At 35.0% G+C, this 17,646-nt stretch overlaps 1 pseudogene; it reads left to right on the forward strand.

The window, feature by feature from the left end:
• The first annotated feature begins 9,023 nt into the window (after nt 1–9,023).
• On the forward strand, nt 9,024–9,401 carry LOC121476838 (annotated as a pseudogene).
• The last annotated feature ends 8,245 nt before the right edge of the window (nt 9,402–17,646 follow it).

Below are 17,646 nucleotides of genomic sequence, written 5' to 3' on the forward strand. Positions count from 1 at the left end.
AAGCACTTGCTTCGTATCAGCAATCTCAGGAGCTGTATCTTCCTGGACATTTCTGTCTCTTCGGATAGCAATGTGGCAGTTTGCCCTGTGACCTCAGCTCTCTGAAGGTCAAAAACCAGTCCTTGTTTTTCTGTATGTCCATTTTCTTTCTTTCTTTTTTTTTTTTTACAAGGATGGAAGTGATGACTTCCAAGCTTTTTACAGGGTAGAGATGAAATCATAAGTCAGTCTGGGCTTTTTGAAGCTCAAGAAAATGATAACTGGGGTTGAAGATAAACTTCCCCAACTTTGCATGAATCACTAACTTGATTATATTTTAGGTGTCATGAAACATAAACATCAGCTCCCAGGGATTATGATTTTAAGTCTCAGGCTTACTTTAAGGTATCCAAATCCCAACAGTAGTTGGAAAAAATAAACAACTAGTCTCCCACTAGTTAACCACTTGTACTACTCATCATATCTGCCTGGACAAAAGTTGATCTGACTTTGTGATCATCCCTCATGGGTGGCTCCACCCAGAGGACAACAGAGTTTCTCACCAAAAGGATAGGAATTTAGAATGACAAAGGAAATCAAGACATTGGTAGTGGGAAATGTGACTGAAAGACTATACTGTCAGAGGCCATTACACGGAGAAGCTGTGGAGAAAGATGGGGGGCCTAAGTGAGCCAAGTATTTGAAGTAGCAGAATATAAGAAAAAAACCTCCTGTTCTCTGAGGCAAGAGCAGAGGGTGCAGTGGTGAGGAAAAGTGGCACAAACCCAGACAAGAGCTGACTGGAGGCAGTACTGAATCCTACCAGCAGTAGGCACTGAAGGCAGCCATGCTCTCTTGCTGTCAACATTTCAGGGAGGCAGGTGGGGTTTTGAAAAATGCCCCCTTGACCCCCTCTCCCCGCCCCCCAGGGCAGCACCAGTTCTTGATCAGTGAAGAGCAACTCTGCTGGTTCCAGCTGCTACTGAGGTTGGCCTGGTCAGTATTTCTGGGTTTTTTTGGTTTGGTTTTGTTTTGTTATGTAAGATCTATTTGGCTAAAGGTCTTCATTCTTTTGTTCCAGAAAGTAACCGGACAATAAAAATCTCCATCTTTAAAAAAACAAACAAAACTAAAAGACAACAACAACAACAAAAAAACCCTACCTCATTCAACTTTCTAGTCCATTAAACTACAAGAATCTAACTGGAGCCATTGTGATCTCAGTCTTAGAGATTAGCCAGGGGAGGAAGAGTCAGCCAAAAGTCAAATTTTAGGTAAGAGAAATGTTTCTATAGTGTTTATCTAGAGTCCCTTTCAACACCATTCTTGTCTTCCATATTAATGTGCTTCTTCATGAACTCTTACCGTCATTCACCATCAATGATGTTAAGAAGATAAAATGTTAATGCATTAGAGGATGCTAATGGTGGGTTAATGTATCAGCTTTTCCTAGGTAATGTATTTACTTTTGAGAGGGGATTTTTCCACAGTAAAAATGGAGGTTGAAGTCAGATAAACAATTTTTGTTATTGTTAGGATTAATGTGATTCCATTTTTACCCAGGTGCTATTTTGGAGCTCATGATGGGTGGCCTTGAAAAAGAAGTATATTTATCCCACACCCTTCTACAACTGGTTGCTCCAACCAGAAGGGTTCAATAATTGTTAATTGACTGTGTTTCAGTCGAATCAATTATTTTGGTGTAAAAGAGTCTTCTATTTTGTGCATTTGTTTCACAATGCAAATTTATGAAAGCCTTAATATTGACTTCTATATGTCTCTTTAGATTTCCTGCATAAAGCACTCTTAAACCCATTCATTTTTTTATAAGATTCCACAGGTGCATTGTTTATATTAGCATGTCACAATTCATTCTTATATAGGATAATAAAACATATACTTTAAATTTTTTGCCTATTTTCCCCCTACCCCAATTTATTTATTTCCTTGAGTCTATCCAATTTCAAAGATTTAAGCCAGTTAAAAGAGTAAGTGAAAATTCAAGTATTATTTAGAGATCCTTAAATAAGATTATGCCTAGAATGTAGAATACTGAACTTTCACTTAATTTTTGGTAGCTACACTGGATTTCTCAAAAAGGATTTCCTTTCTTCAATCCTTCTTTTTGCAGCAGAGGATTTTAAAAATCCAAAAGCTCCAGTTATTACACTGAAAATCTCAAGCAACTTTTCAATAGGAGGAAGACCAGCAGTAGGCAGTGCAAAGACAGAAATCTCTTGAATAAAGAATCCCATTACCTACAAGAAAAAGTCTAAAATCACTGTCATAGAATATAATATGGTAGATGCTCACACATTTCCAACCCTAAAAATATCACACAAACATGGAATAGCTACTACCATTTGAAAATCAGTATATCTACATAAATGCTCTACAATTCGAAAACAAAAAATGAATGCCGCTACTTTATGTTTAATCAGTTTTATTATTCTACCCTGACAATGAAGCACATTTATTTTCCAAAAAGTTTAGGGTTATTGTCATATGGCAAGTGGTTTCATAAGATGGCTCGACCTCCACTTCAGGGAGTTGATCATACTTCCACAGTGCCAGACCATTAAGTCATTTTTGTTTCCTCCCTCAGTACCTGCCCTCCAAAATGCATACTCTGCAGGTTAATCCACAGGACATAGTGAAAATGCCCAAATGTTCTCTGGAGTAATCCAACCCTGCATACTGATCAATCAGAGAATACATTGTCTTGCATACTGATCAACCTTGAAAATAAGGTTCACTAGCAGTGAAATAGAGAATAAAAGCAACAACCAACTTGAATTTAAACCTAAACATGATTTACCTCAAATATCCAGACAGTTGTGTAAAAGTAAAAGTTGTTACATTTTTGGTTTTGTTTTCATTTTAATTTTCTGGGTAAATTCTTTGGATCTTTTCCTTTTGCTAGCATAGACCTTGGGAAGGTCACATTAGTCCTATAAACCTGTAAAGGAGTAATTTGAAATACCATAAATAACAGAATATATGGGCACACATTTATTTGGGTTCCTTAAAATAAAAATATAAATTAATCACATAGTTATATGCTCTCAGGCTATAGGTGATTATCACTGTGCAAAATATTGTACCATGTATTCAATTTCTATAGCATTTATTCTAGCATGCTATGATTTATAATCCTATGAAGGTTCATCTATTGCAAAAACCTTTACAGAAGTATGTAGTGAGCGCCAAATGGAAGAAAATTCTGCTTTTTAAGGAATATATAAATGCATCCTAAGTGCATGCCATTTGATTCATATACAGCAGCTTTAAAATTCAGCCTACAGTTCACAAGCTATTGGTAAGCATGCCTATTCTGAAAGTAGGGATAAATATATGATGGAATGCTGGAACCTTTGATAAAGTATAATTGGTATCAAAAGTCAGTAGTTATAAAAATTATTTATTGCTTACTTAGCCAAGCTCCTATAACTCTGTCTTTGCTAACATTTAAAGAGACAAAACAAGAGCTAAGACTAATATTAAATTTCTTTTTCTTTTATGTTTTCTATTATATTTCTAACTTATATTCTAATTAGGAATTCCCAAAGATCAAGAACAACTAGCTTCCTTGAGCAGCTGGTCTCCCAGCTGGGTGTGTCATATGTGTAATAGCTTCAGTAATTTCTTTCTTTTCATGTGTCTTTTTTCTAGGATGTCTGCATTGTTTAGAACGAGATTTCCCTTGCAGTCAGTACTGTGTCCATTGCTTTGTTAACTAACCTGATTTATAAACTCACACTTTACATATTTTAAACATTACTAAAAAATTTTAAGATGAAACTTTTTTCACAAAATCCCTTTATTTTTGCCATTTTCTAATATGAATGCAAATGTATTTAGAATAACTAATAAATATTTTATATTGAATATTTTTTAAAAAGTTGATCATTATAAATACATTAAACTTCGAAATGCATAATCAAAATTTGACAGAGTTTTTATTATTCTCTTTTATAACAGAATATAGAAGACATATTAAAAGTAATGATATTAAGGAATATTAGTTTTAGATCTTGGAAATTTAAAGTCAAATTTAAAGAAGTTTATAGATCATTGGAGGGACAAATATGACCTGAGTGATGAAGAAAATCAATAAACCTCAGCAGGACTCACTAACTACAAAAAAAAAAAAAAAAAAGAAAGAAAAAGAGAGAGAGAGAGAGAGAGAGAGAAAAGGACCAAAGAAACAAAATCAGAAATGAACAAGATAATACAGAAATACAGAAGGTTCATACAGACCACTATGAACAAGTATATGCCAACAAATTGAAAAATCTAAAATAAATGGATATATTCCTATAAACATACAACCTTCCAACACTGAGTCATCAAGAAATAAAACATCCGAATAGACTGATTACAGGTAACATAATTGAATTGGTAATTTTAAAAATTCCAAAAACCAAACATCTCAGATTGCGAGGACTTCACAATCTTCTCAATGTTTCTATCCACAATCCACAATGTTCCTACCAAATATTTCAAAAAAAGTTAGTACCTATCTTTCCTGAGTTATTACAAGAAATTGGAGCTAGAAGAATGCTTCCAAACTCATTTTATGAGACACAATTAGTCTGATACCAAAACCAGACAAAGATGCTACAAGAAAAGGAAATTGTAGGATAATATTCCTGATAAATATAGATGAAAAAGCCCCCATAAAATATTAGCAAACCAAATTAAAAGGATCATATCCCATGATCAAGTGGGATTTACCCAAGGATGTAGGGATGGTTAACATCCACAAATGGATCAGTGCGATACATTATGTTAATAAAACAGAGGATGAAAATCACATGTTCAACTCAATTAGAGCAGAAAATTTTTTTTGACAAAATTCAACATCCATCTGTGATAAAAACTCAACAAAATGGATATAGAAGGAAGGTACCTCAACAAAATAATAGCCATATATGACAGACCCACAGCTAACATCATATTCAGTGACAAAAAGCTGAAAGCTTTGCTTTACTATCAAGGAACAAGATACAAATGCTCATTCTCCTTACTTTGAACTTTGAACATAGTATTGGAAGTCCTAGTTAGAGCAATTAGATGAGAAAAAGAAATAAAGTGCATTCAAATTGAGAAAGAAAGGAAACATTACTATTTGTATGTGACATGATACTATATATTAAAAAGCTCTAAAGACTCTACCAAAAACTCTCAGAAATAATCAGTGAATTCAGTAAGGTCATAGGATGCAAAATTAACTTATAGAAATAAGTTGCATTTCTGAACACTAATAATGAGCTATTAGAAAGAGAAATTAAGAAAACAGTCCCCAGGGCACCTGGGTGGTACAGTCAGCTAGGTGTCCAGGCTTGGGTTTTGACTCAGGTCCTGAGTCAAATATATATATAACAGCCTCATGTCAGGCTCTATGCTCAGCCTAGAGTCTGCTTGGGATTCTTTCTCCTATTTCCTCTGTCCCTCCCCATTGTGCTCTCTCTCTCTCTCTCTTTCTCAAATAAATAAATAAATCTTAAGAAAAAGAAAAACTCCCATTTACAATTGCATCAAAAAGAATAAAATACCTAGGAATTAATTTAACCAAGGAGGTGAAAGAAAACTGAACTCTGAAAACTATGGCACAGATAAAAGAAATTGAAGATGACAAATAAATGGAAAGATACACCATGTTCATGGACCAAAAATAAATAAATATTGTTAAAATGTCCATGCTACTCAAATCAATTTACAAATTCAATGCAATCTTCATCAAAACTGATGGCCTTGGGACGCCTGGGTGGCTTAGTGGTTGAGCATCTGCCTTTGGCTCAGGTAGTGATACTGGGGTCTTGGGATCAAGTTCCATATTGGCTACATGTGGGGAGTCTGCTTCTCCCTCTGCCTGTGTCTCTACTTCTCTCACTGTGTCTCTCATGAATGGATAAAATAAAATCTTAAAAAAAAAAAGAAAGAAAGAAAAAATCCATGGCTTTTTCACAGAACTAAGAGAATCCTAAAACTTCTATGGAATCCCAAAAGACCCTGAGTATCCAAAGCAATCTTAGAAAAAACAAAGTTGGAGTTATCATACTCCCAGATTTCAAACTATGTCACAAAGATATAGTAATCATAACAATGCAATACTAGTACAAAAACAGAAACAAGACCAATGGAATAAAAAAGTAATTCCAGAAATAAACCCACACATATATCTATGTATATAAATTATGACAAAGGAGGTAAGAATATAATGGGGGAAATACACTCTTTTCAATAAACAGTGTTAGAAAAACTGGATAGCTCCATGCAAAAGAATGAAACTGGACCTCTATCTTATACCATACACAAAAATAAATTCAAAAGGGATTAGGCTTAAATGGAAGTCCTGAAACCATAAAACTCCTAGAAGAAAATATGGGTAGTAAGTTCTTTGATATTGGTCTTAGCAATATATTTTTGGACCAATCTCCTCAGGCAAGGTCAACAAAAATTAAAATAAATAGGTGGAATTACATCAGACTAAAAAGCCTTAGCATAGTAAGGGAAACCATCAACAAAACAGAAAGGCAACATACTGAATGTGAGAAGATATTTGTAAATCATACATTTGATAAAGGGTTAATATCCAAAATATATAAAGAACTTATACAACTTAATATCAACAAAATTAAACAACCATATTAAAAAGTGGGAAGGGGACCTGAGTACACATTTTTCCAAAGAAGATATACAGATGCTCAATGTCACTAATCATCAGGGAATGCAAATCAAACCACAATGAGATGTTACTTTGCACTTGTCAGATCGGGTATCCCCAAAAAGACAAGAAATAACAATTGTTGGCAAGGATGTAGAAAAAAGAGAACTCTTGTACACTGTTGGTGAGAATGTAAATTGGTGGAGCCATTATGAAAAACAGTATGGATATTCCTTAAAAAAATTAAAAATAGAATTATCATATGATCCAGCAAGTTCACTTCTGGGTATTTATTCAAAGAAAGCAAAAATACCAAACCAAAGAGATATATGCACCCCTGTTCATTGCAGCATTATTTTCAGTAGCCAATATATGGAAGCAACCTAAGTACTCATTGATACATGAATGGATTAAAAAGATGTAATTTATATACTATTACTCAGTCATAAAAAATGAAATTTTTCCATTTGCAACATGATAGGGTCATATTCCAGAGTCTGACTCAGATAGGTTTGGTCACTTCCTCAGTAAGAAAGAAAGCTGAGATCTCACTGGCATGTGTCCAAAGAGGGAGAAATAATTGCTCAAAGGATTAGGAAGTTTTTCCCTTCCTTGAAATTTTGTATGGTTAGTTGCTAGTTTGCTAAAAGAAGAAATTAACAGAAAGCCCATGGTAACCCAGATAAGTTGTTCCTATTATGAAAGATTCTTTAATCTTTTATTCTTTCCAAAACCACAGGTATCAATTTTCTCATTTGGGATAATAAGATAATATCTCACTCATTACTTTCTTGTAACAGGAAATAAAACAGCACATTTAAAGCTACTAACACAAGTCATCAATAAATAGAAAGCACTGAGTCTTCTTTCTGTTAAATAGTAAATGGTCAGAAAGAGACAAGAAAGAGATCATCAAAATTCTAAGATAGCATACTCATCATATCATTCTGCTATCTGTTCGTTATCACTTTATTCTCTGCTGGCCGGGAAAAATTGTCTTATGGACAAAATAAAGGAAACACATCATTGTTTTTACTTCCTCAACACCCCTGCCATTGTCTTAAGAATAAAAATGACAGTAAAGTTCCAGTAGGGAACAAAATAACCTGTGCCATGGGTCATTCTTACAACAGCAGTGTAATAGAATGGAATAGCAAGGAAGTAATCTATAAAAATATGAGTGTTTTATAGAATTAAAAATTTGAGCCCAAAGAGATGAAATACCTGCCTGTTTTGTCACTAGGTGAATTGGTGATGGAATAGGAAAGAAAACCAGGTCTCTGGATGCTTAGATGTGTGTTCGTAACATCATTCCACACTTTTTATACATATTAATAACAAAGATGCATATACATACTCAAATGTATACCTATGTAATATAAAATTGTGTTTTACTATATATTAATATATGGATGATTAAATACATACGTGTATATATTAATATGTAAAATAATACACATGTGGTGGAACCTGATAAATGTGGATACAAAAGAAACCTAGTGGAAAAATTTTAGAAATACAAACTTTTGTTTCTCAGCTTTATCCATACCTGCCTGAGATTGCTTTGGAAAGGAACTAGTCATCTTTTTTCCATCCTGTAGATCAACCTCCAGCTTTTGCAGCTTCGGCAGTGTGGAACCAAGGTCTACGGCCTCTAGAACATACTCTTTTTCTAACCCACCCTTCTGTCCATCATTCCGTGAAGCTTACTTTTTTTTTCCCTTTGCTTCACTGCAAGTCAGAAATCACAAGAAGCCTTTTGCTGAACCTTTTTTCTACCAACAGGATTTGATCTCCTCTGCTGCCCTCCAAATACACCATCCATATTTGCATCTTAGTGCTCATTGCCCTCACTCATTGTGCTTGGGATAGGCTTCCTTGGAACACTGGTGTTAAAAACACATGTATTTTATTTCTACCTCATGGGAGGTGAGCTGTGGACCTGGTGAGTCTTCAGGGTAGCTCCTCCATGTGATCATTCAGGGACTCAGACACCGTGGCGTATAGCCATACTCTCTCTTACACATGGCTTTCATGGTCAAGAGCGTGTTGGAAATTTGCACAGGAACTTTTATATGCTTCAGTATAAGAGTATTAAGCACAATTTTCTTTCACAAATTATTAGGTAAAACCAGACACACCACCCTAATTCCAAGGGATGGTGGGATAGTGCAGGAACACATGCGTATTTGTTGCCACATTGCTTTTTTATTTCTGTCATCTCTCCACTAGTTACAGGAGGGCATGAACTAGATCCAGCCCATCCCTGACTCTCTCAAATGTTGCCCAAGTTCTCTGCCCTTCAAGACCTATTCAATATTGGATCCAATCTCAAGGGTCAAGCTCCTGCTACAGGTGCTGAATGCAGGAGACCATGGCAGGGGGCAGCAGCTGCAGCTAGACTCCAAGCCAGTTCATCCCCACACTCACCAGGTGGCCCTCAGCCACTGTAGCATGCACCTGTGGCCTGGGGACTACAGTACTTTCACCCCTCATCCCACGGTGCACTCTTCAGCAACACCAGGTAGGGTGGGGTGTGGTAGGTACCAGCATCATCCACTACCCAATATCCTGAAGGAGTGTTAGGACCTGTGACCGAAACACCTCTGTAGGACCTGCCCACCATTCCCAGGGTCACCAGCTTTGCCAGTGATGAACGCCACCTACAGAAACAAGTCAGAACCACCTGTGCAACAGTCCAGAAGATAAGTCAGCAGGTGGCAGAGAGTCACAATTTAAGATGGATATTTAAAGGACCAGACATGGAATGGAGCAATATATCTGGGCCCATCTAACCCTTCTCAGGAGAAGAGTCACACAGGCCAGGTCTTGTGCAAGTTACAATCTTGGGCAGGCGGTGAGTGGAGTCAGCCCTCTCGGCCTCCTACTCCCTTACTCAAGGCACCTGGTCCCCCTTCCTCTTCATGAACTCCCGCAGATATATCCATGTGCCTCCATTCAAGCCAAAGCTGCCACCCTAAAGGCAATGACTCTCACAGGCACATTTTGCAGCCCAGGGCCTGGAATTAGACTAGGATGAGCCCTTCTGGATGATTGTCTGGCTCTTCCAGTCCCATCCTCCGAAGACACAGCCACCCCTTCCCTTCCTCAGCTTAGTTAGCATGGGAAAACTCTCCTCCCCTCCTTCCCCAAGAGAGGAAAATAAAAGCCACCTTCACTCTAGGGTTAGGAGTTGGCCCTTGCCTAAACTCCTAAAAAAAATACATATGTATATATATTCCAATCTTTAGGCCAGAGTCCTAGCAAATTTGCCTACAGTTATGAGCACCCCTTGTGCATGTGACGTCAGACCCTGCACTGTACCAAGGAAAAGTGAATGTCATTTAATCTAAGGAGTTTTTTTAAATGTACCATGTTTAATTAACAGAGTTTGAACTGGAGATGTAGGCATAAGGTCCTACAAAAATATTTCATGTTATGTCTATGAGAGTATAAATCCAGGGCTGAACTAAAATATGTCTTTGTTCATATGGCCTCTATAACTTTTAATGTAAGTATTGTGGTATTATGTCTATTTCAATTTTACGTAACTGTAGGTTTGCCATTTAGAATATAACCATCCTGAGAATTTTTGCATATGGTAGGTTATATCTAATGATTGTGTTCTTTAAATATGATATATAGCTTTAAGAATAGGAAAACATTGATGTTATAGTAACATGATTGTTTTAGACACTGATAAGGGAATTCCCCATATGATAAAAGTGAGCGTATTATGGTATACACCAAACCTATTCTTTAATTCAGTAGTTCTCAAAGTGTGTTTTCTCGATCAGCAGCCTTAGCAACACCAGAGAACTTGCTAGAAAGGAAAATTCTTAGATGCATCCCAGACCCACTGAATTAGAAACTCGCCGGTGAGGTGCAACAACCTGTCATACTAAGATCCTCAAAGAGCTCTTAGAGGAGAGGGAAGGCTGTTTCTCCAGCACTCTGCACTGGCATTTTAACAAAGCAGAAGGAGCTTGCCCTTTTGTCTTCATGCTCTCCTTACCCTTGTCTCTTTTCTTTCTGGAACTTATCAATTCTTTTCTTTTCTTTTTTTTTAAAGATTTTATTTATTTATTCATGAGAGACACAGAGAAAGGCAGAGACATGGGCAGAGGGAATAGCAGGCTCCATGTAGGGAGCCCCAATGTGGGACTCGATCTGGGGACTCCAGGATCACAATCTGAGCCTAAGGCAGATGCTCAACCGCTGACCCACCAGGCGTCCCTGGAACTTACCAATTCGTTGACAATAACATCCAAGCCCTGCCAATGTGCTCCTAATACAGCAGTGAGGCTTCCGTAGCAATTGCCTGCCTGTGTACTAGAACCTCATCATTACAGTAACAAGTCTTTTTGTTTTCTGTAATTTGTTCCAGTATACTTAACTTCAGGAAACTTTTTTTTTTAACTAGAAAGAGAAAAATGGATATTCCTAAGAAAATTTCTAAAAACAAAAACATTGCTTATCTGTTACTTATATTTTAGTATTCCATTTATTAAGTACTTACTAAACATCCCATATGCATCTAGCATAATGGCATGTGTCAGGAGTAATAGAACATTTTCAATATATATTTAATATTTTTATCTTACTTTTATGACAGACATCGAGGTTACACAATGCTGCCAATATTACACAATTCTTACTAAGATCATGTGGATTCTTTTATAAAATTCACTCAGCGTGATACTATTACTTTGACAAATTTGGATGAGTTTCAAAAATTGGCAACATTTTCATATTTTTATCAAATCATTAATTTCTGGAATTATTTTAATAATATATTATTATATTTAATTATCTCTTGATTAAGCATATCTTAATTTACTTATGTCATCTTATTGGCCATCAGAATGGTTACAATTGTAACTTATATAATAATTTTGACATTCCTGAAAATATTTGAACAACCATAGTTATTATCATTTATCCTAATCTGTGTTACAAATTTTTCTCCCTTAGCTTAGAAATGTTTGCCAGAGTCTTGTAAGGCCACTAAATCTGGACATATATGTTTAAAATGAGATTATTCTGCAGGTGGCTTTTGCTAGTTATTGCCAAATCTAGTAATCATGACTCAGTTACTTTAAAAATTGAAACAAAACAGTATATAATTCATTATTTCACAAAGGTATGCCTATTTCATGACAACTACACCTTTATTATTGGCATAATAGAAAAAAGAGGCTCTTGCAGTGAAAAATGAGAAGAAATTAAGCTGGCAGTTTAGAATGGGGGATGACACTTAAAGTGAGCTCTGTGATTCATGTAGAATAATCTATCCTTCTAACATATTCAGCAGCTAATTATAATGCTCCTCTAAATCAATCTGTTTTATCACCATATTTTTTAAAAGACTACTCTTCAAAAGCTAAATATAGCTCTAGACTCTTCAAAATTAGAGTGTTTCCAGGAAAATGGTGACTTTAAAGAAGTGTTCTAGATGTCACATTTGGACTGTTTAACCAGAGAAGTGATAGTGCTCAATGAGTCAAGAATTTATTTTATGATAAATTATATTTAGGGTTCTGAGCAAAATCTTAACTACTTTTCTGAATTTTGAAGACCTCATTGCCTTTTACTTGAGTGTTTGTTTATTGGTTGAGCTGTTATATATTTAACTGTAGCCCAGTTCTGTGGTGAAGTGACAAATATTTCTCTTAAAAATAGCTTTTCACCTGTATGATTTAGGTCTGCACTCTGAGCTTCTGCAAAAAGCAATTTCCCTTATTGGCCCTTTACCTGTGAAGGTAAAAGAAAGTATAATAACCAGGATAAAGTATTTTCAACATGTTGGCCTGCACTGTCTCTAAACATTCCATTTTTTTCTGATGTTGATACTTTATAGTAATAAATATGGAAATTATAATCCTAGTATAATGTATTCACAAACATAAATTATTACCATACTTAAATCTTATCCTGGTCCTTAAATATCACTTCTATGTTGGCAATATATTAGTCTCCTTTTTCTTTAAACTGACAACAAGAAAGGGAAGAGAACCCAAAGACAATTTTATAAGTATTCAAGAACCCACCCAATTAACATAACAACATTCCACTAACCATTATAAATGGAGAATACGAAATTATGGCCTTGCAATACCTCTAAACTCCAACTTTATGTTTGGGTGTGCAGGATACAGCATCATTCACTATTCTGTGTTAAACCATGCATTCAGTTGTTTCCATTTATATTGCATCAAAGCAGTTGAAATCCAATTGAAAAGTTTCTTTAGACAGCCATTGTGTGGGAACATGATGTCAATATTAATAAAGGCTGAATTTCCCCTTGGCTCACTTCTTACAGATAAGCTTTTCAATAATACACTGCTTGCACCAAAGGTCTGATGGGACTGGGAATAGTAAAAAACACTAATAAAAGAATGTTGAATGTTTTTATATTAAATTTCCCCACAGGCAAACTGAAAAGCCTACTTAGAGAACGCCAATCAACATGGCACTTATTAAATGTAACAAGAGTCCTGTTACAACAGATCTTTAAAGCCCTAAAAATGAATTAGGAAATAGAGACAAAAGACAATCGCAAATTCATTTTTAAATGCAAACCCTGGACTTCTCACTTGATATGCGCTAAATTGACCCTGGCTTATTTGATCTTCAAAAACTATCCATTTATGGGAACTCACAACTTTTAAAATTCTTTTACCTAACAAAAGTAGTGGACCCTTTTACCCAAAATAAATTCTAGATATAGATATGATTAGGCTGTCCACCAGGAAAAAAAAAAAAACTTATACAGAGACTGTCACATTCTGCTTAATTTTGAAAAACATAATAAAATAAATAACACCAGGACAGTGACTAAAATAATAACTGGATAAACTGGAGTTAAAGAGGTTTTTTTTTTTTTCTTTCTTTGATTAACTAATATGAACCTAGCAAGATGTGGTGCAATGTAGAACAAAAATAAAGACTTGGGGTTCTTAAATACTGTTTCAACATAACAACATGGGGTTTGTCCTCAATTCACAGACTTACCAACCATCACTTAAATCTAAAGTTAAGCAATATTAAGGTGGTGACAAACATATTAAATCTGCCTATCTTTGAGGACTTGAACCCCAGGCAGGGACTAACTTGGGTTCTACCATAAAAAATGCAATTTCTAATATTTGTTATTTCTCAAAGAAAACAGGAGGTGGTCACTGAGACTTCAGGATAAAATGTAATGGCATAGGAGCAATTTTTTCTATCATGGATTTTATAAATCTGTTAAATACCATGATGTTTTTCTTTCTTTGAAATACAAAGAACTTCTCAGAAAAGAACTTCCCCCAAAGTCAAATTACATCTCCCAATGTCCAGGTGAATAAGACTTTTTTAAACTTTTTAAGTGGACATTATCAGAAGAAATTCTAAAAGGACATAGATGATATAAACTTCCTACAGTCTCCTAATTCAACAAGATATTGATTACATACTACGTATTTGACAAACTATATACAAACTATACATTCTTTTTAAAGAAAATTTAAGAAATCTTTCAAATGTACTTATCCAATTTACTTAGCTTTCTCTATAAAATTAGCTAAAATTTTAGTTAAAACTTACAGAAAGTGATAAGATTTTCAAATTTTAATTTGTAGATTCAGAGGTAAGCCTACTTGCTTTTACTACGCGTCTGAATAACTTGTTAGCATGACTTTCATTGAATTTTATACAACAATTGAAGTTTGTCAGGATACAAAAATTGCTCAGGACACAATATTTTTGTAGGGTGTTATTTATTTCTTTATTCTCATAGTCCATTTAAATCCTCATTCTGGAAAATATTTCAAAAGAGAAGATTCCACTTTCAGATACTTTTATAGCCTGGTACATTCTAGATTTTTTTTTCTTGAAACTTATTCAGAATATAATATATCTTGAAATATAGTAAGGTTATTTTTTAACAAATATCTTACACTCACCCATCTTTTATTTATTGGTACTGCTTTATGATAGTTCACAGAGTTTTGATCCTTGTGCTGATCACCAATAAGACTCTGTTGTGAATGTAAAGCTTTGATTTCTATTATAGGGTTTATTTTTGCTATAGACTGTGGAATTTGTTTCAACTAAGGTACAATTCTGTTAATTGTAAGATCTTATAAGAAGAGGTTCATATCTGAACCTTCTTTGTATCTTACCTGGTACCTAATAAAAATATGATTTTTTTCTAAGGAGCATGCTGATACATAGTTTGTAAGTATCATGAACTGAATTTACTTACTGTTATACTTTTAAAGCATATACATACTATTACAACTCTAATGCTCCAGTTTTTAACTTTTCCAGTCTTGCTACAATTAAAATAAGTTAAATCTGGTTCAATAAGCTTTTATCTAATTATACAAAAATAAAATTTCACTAAAGTAGATATAAACATATTTTATTCTTTTTCATTAAAAACAATAATGACAGGGCACCTGAGTGGCTCAGTAGATCATCTGACTCTTTTTTGTTTTAAGTTTTTTTTTAATTTTTAAAATTTATTTATGATAGTCACAGAGAGAGAGAGATAGAGAGGCAGAGACATAGGCAGAGGGAGAAGCAGGCTCCATGCACTGAGAGCCCAACGTGGGATTCAATCCCAGGTCTTCAAGATCACACCCTGGGCCAAAGGCAGGCGCTAAACCGCTGCGCCACCCAGGGATCCCCTCACCTGACTCTTGATCTCAGCTCAGGTTTTGATCTCACGGTTGTGAGTTTGAGCTCCACGTTGCAGCCTATTTAAAAATAAATAAATAAATAAATAAATAAATAAATAAATAAATAAAAACAGAAACAATGGTAAAAAGTGTCACACCATTCATATTCCATCTTCTTTGGAATTTTTTTCATGGCATTTATATTCTGGTGTCTGATTTTCAGTGTAGATAGTTTGGCTGTTTCACTTAAGTGGGAAAGGGCCTTTTTAAAGGCAACTCAAACTAGAAAGCAAATGAACGCATCCAAAAAAAAAAAAAAAAAGTTTCTCTAGGTTTCTTTCCTTTTCATCTAAAATGAAACTGCACAAAAGCATATGTTTCCTGTATATGCCAAGAGGGAATTCACTCTAATCATTTACACAAGTTCTTAGAGCATCTGCCCATATTGGTTTGTTAAAGAGTTCTTACATTTGATTTCATCGGTGAACCTATACTAGCATTCCAGAAGATTATACAGTGTATGCAAAGTTGCCTTGTAAACTGCAAATGTAGGTAATATTGCGTCTCTAGAGTAAACTGACACCCAGCTTCATTCCCCATTCATACGGTTTTAATTCTTTAGACACCACTATAATTTGGGCTACGAAGAAGGTGTCTAGCCTATCAAAAGGCCATATATCTGTATATGTCTTTAAATTTAAACTGAGCTTTTTCATTTACTCTAAATTTCTATTTTCCCTTAGATAGGAATAATGAAACAGAGGATTTAAGGTGACTAGCAGCTTTTTATCTATTCTACTTTTTTCTACTGGTTTACCATTGGTTAGTTTTATTATGCCTTAGTTGCCACGGATTCCAACTGATATTTTGGAAATTGAAGTCTAGGCCTGAATTTGTACAGCTACCATATTGTTTTGTGACACCTGTATTTAACACCACTTGGACTCTGGTTATATATGTTTATATTTCACCAATCCTTCCATTTGTAACTTCTGGTGTAGTGTCACTATAACATTTGGATTTTGTGTCAAAGTGTGAACACTCATTTTTAAGAGTATTAAAAATAACATAACATTACCATTGATGTTTAAAATATGCTATTGTTTTATTTAAACTCCAGTTCATAGCCATAAATGAATGAAGACAAAAATTCTACATAAACTGTTAATATGAGATAAAGATATTAAAAAACCTAAGCATGGCAGTGAATTGTGTGTTTGTTTCATGTGGTTCTTCATAAATAAAAAATAGTATTTAAAAATGAATATCACTACATGCCAAAGTAATCTATAAATAATCAAATAGCAATTAGGCAATTTGAAGTTAAGTTATTCTAAAGTGCTTCTAAGTTTCACCCACTCATGTCTCTGACATTTCTTTTCCTGTTACTAAGTCTGCCAAAAAGGAAAGCTCTCTGGAATTGGGAAGAAAAAGATCTCTCTTTCCCTTTCTTTCTGTCTTGACATTAAACGTCTTGAGTCTCAGTTTCTTCTGTCTATAATTTGAGAATAGATAGATGTCCATATTTTCCAGTCATCACAGAAAATCAGATGATTAAAAGCTAAGTAAAAACTATGAAGAGATCAATACAATATTAAAATACACAGAAGGAGCAATTTTATCTTAATATGAAACTAATTATCAGTGAAAACATACCAGGCTAAGCCAAAAAATAATGATCAATGCATTTACCTTGCCCTACAATGGAGTTTAATTTAGATATTTTGCATATATATTTAAAGCCTCATTTGTATAGTAGCATGGTCTAGTGATTCAGACACGGAAAGCGAAAAATACAAGTCCATTTTCAATACTGGTACTCACTATTTATACTCTGTGGGGGAATTTTTAAAGCTCTATTTCCATCTTTTTCTTTTTTTCAAAAGACTTTATTTATTTATTTGAGAGAGAGCACAAGCAAGGTGAGGGAGAGGGAGAAACAGACTCCCCACTAAGCAGGGAGCCCCAAGTGGGGCTCCATCCCAGGACCCAGGATCATGACCTGAGCCAAAGGCAAAGACACTTAACTGACTGAGCCTCCCAGATACCCTATATCCATATTTTTGTTTTTCTTTCTTTTTTTTTTTTTAAGGAGAGGTACCTTTTTTTTTTTAAAGATTTTTATTTATTCATGAGCGAGAGAGGCAGAGACACAGGCAGAGGGAGAAGCAGGCTCCATGCAGGGAGCCTGACATGGGACTCAATCCTGGGTCTCCAGGATCACGCCCTGGGCTGAAGGCAGCACTAAACCACTGAGCCACCCAGGCTGCCCTATCCATATTTTTCTAACTGCAAAATGGCTGTCACCAAATTAAAGTATGTCTGAGAATG

This window comes from Vulpes lagopus, chromosome 16, assembly GCF_018345385.1.
Source record: "Vulpes lagopus strain Blue_001 chromosome 16, ASM1834538v1, whole genome shotgun sequence".
Classification (NCBI taxonomy): domain Eukaryota; kingdom Metazoa; phylum Chordata; class Mammalia; order Carnivora; family Canidae; genus Vulpes; species Vulpes lagopus.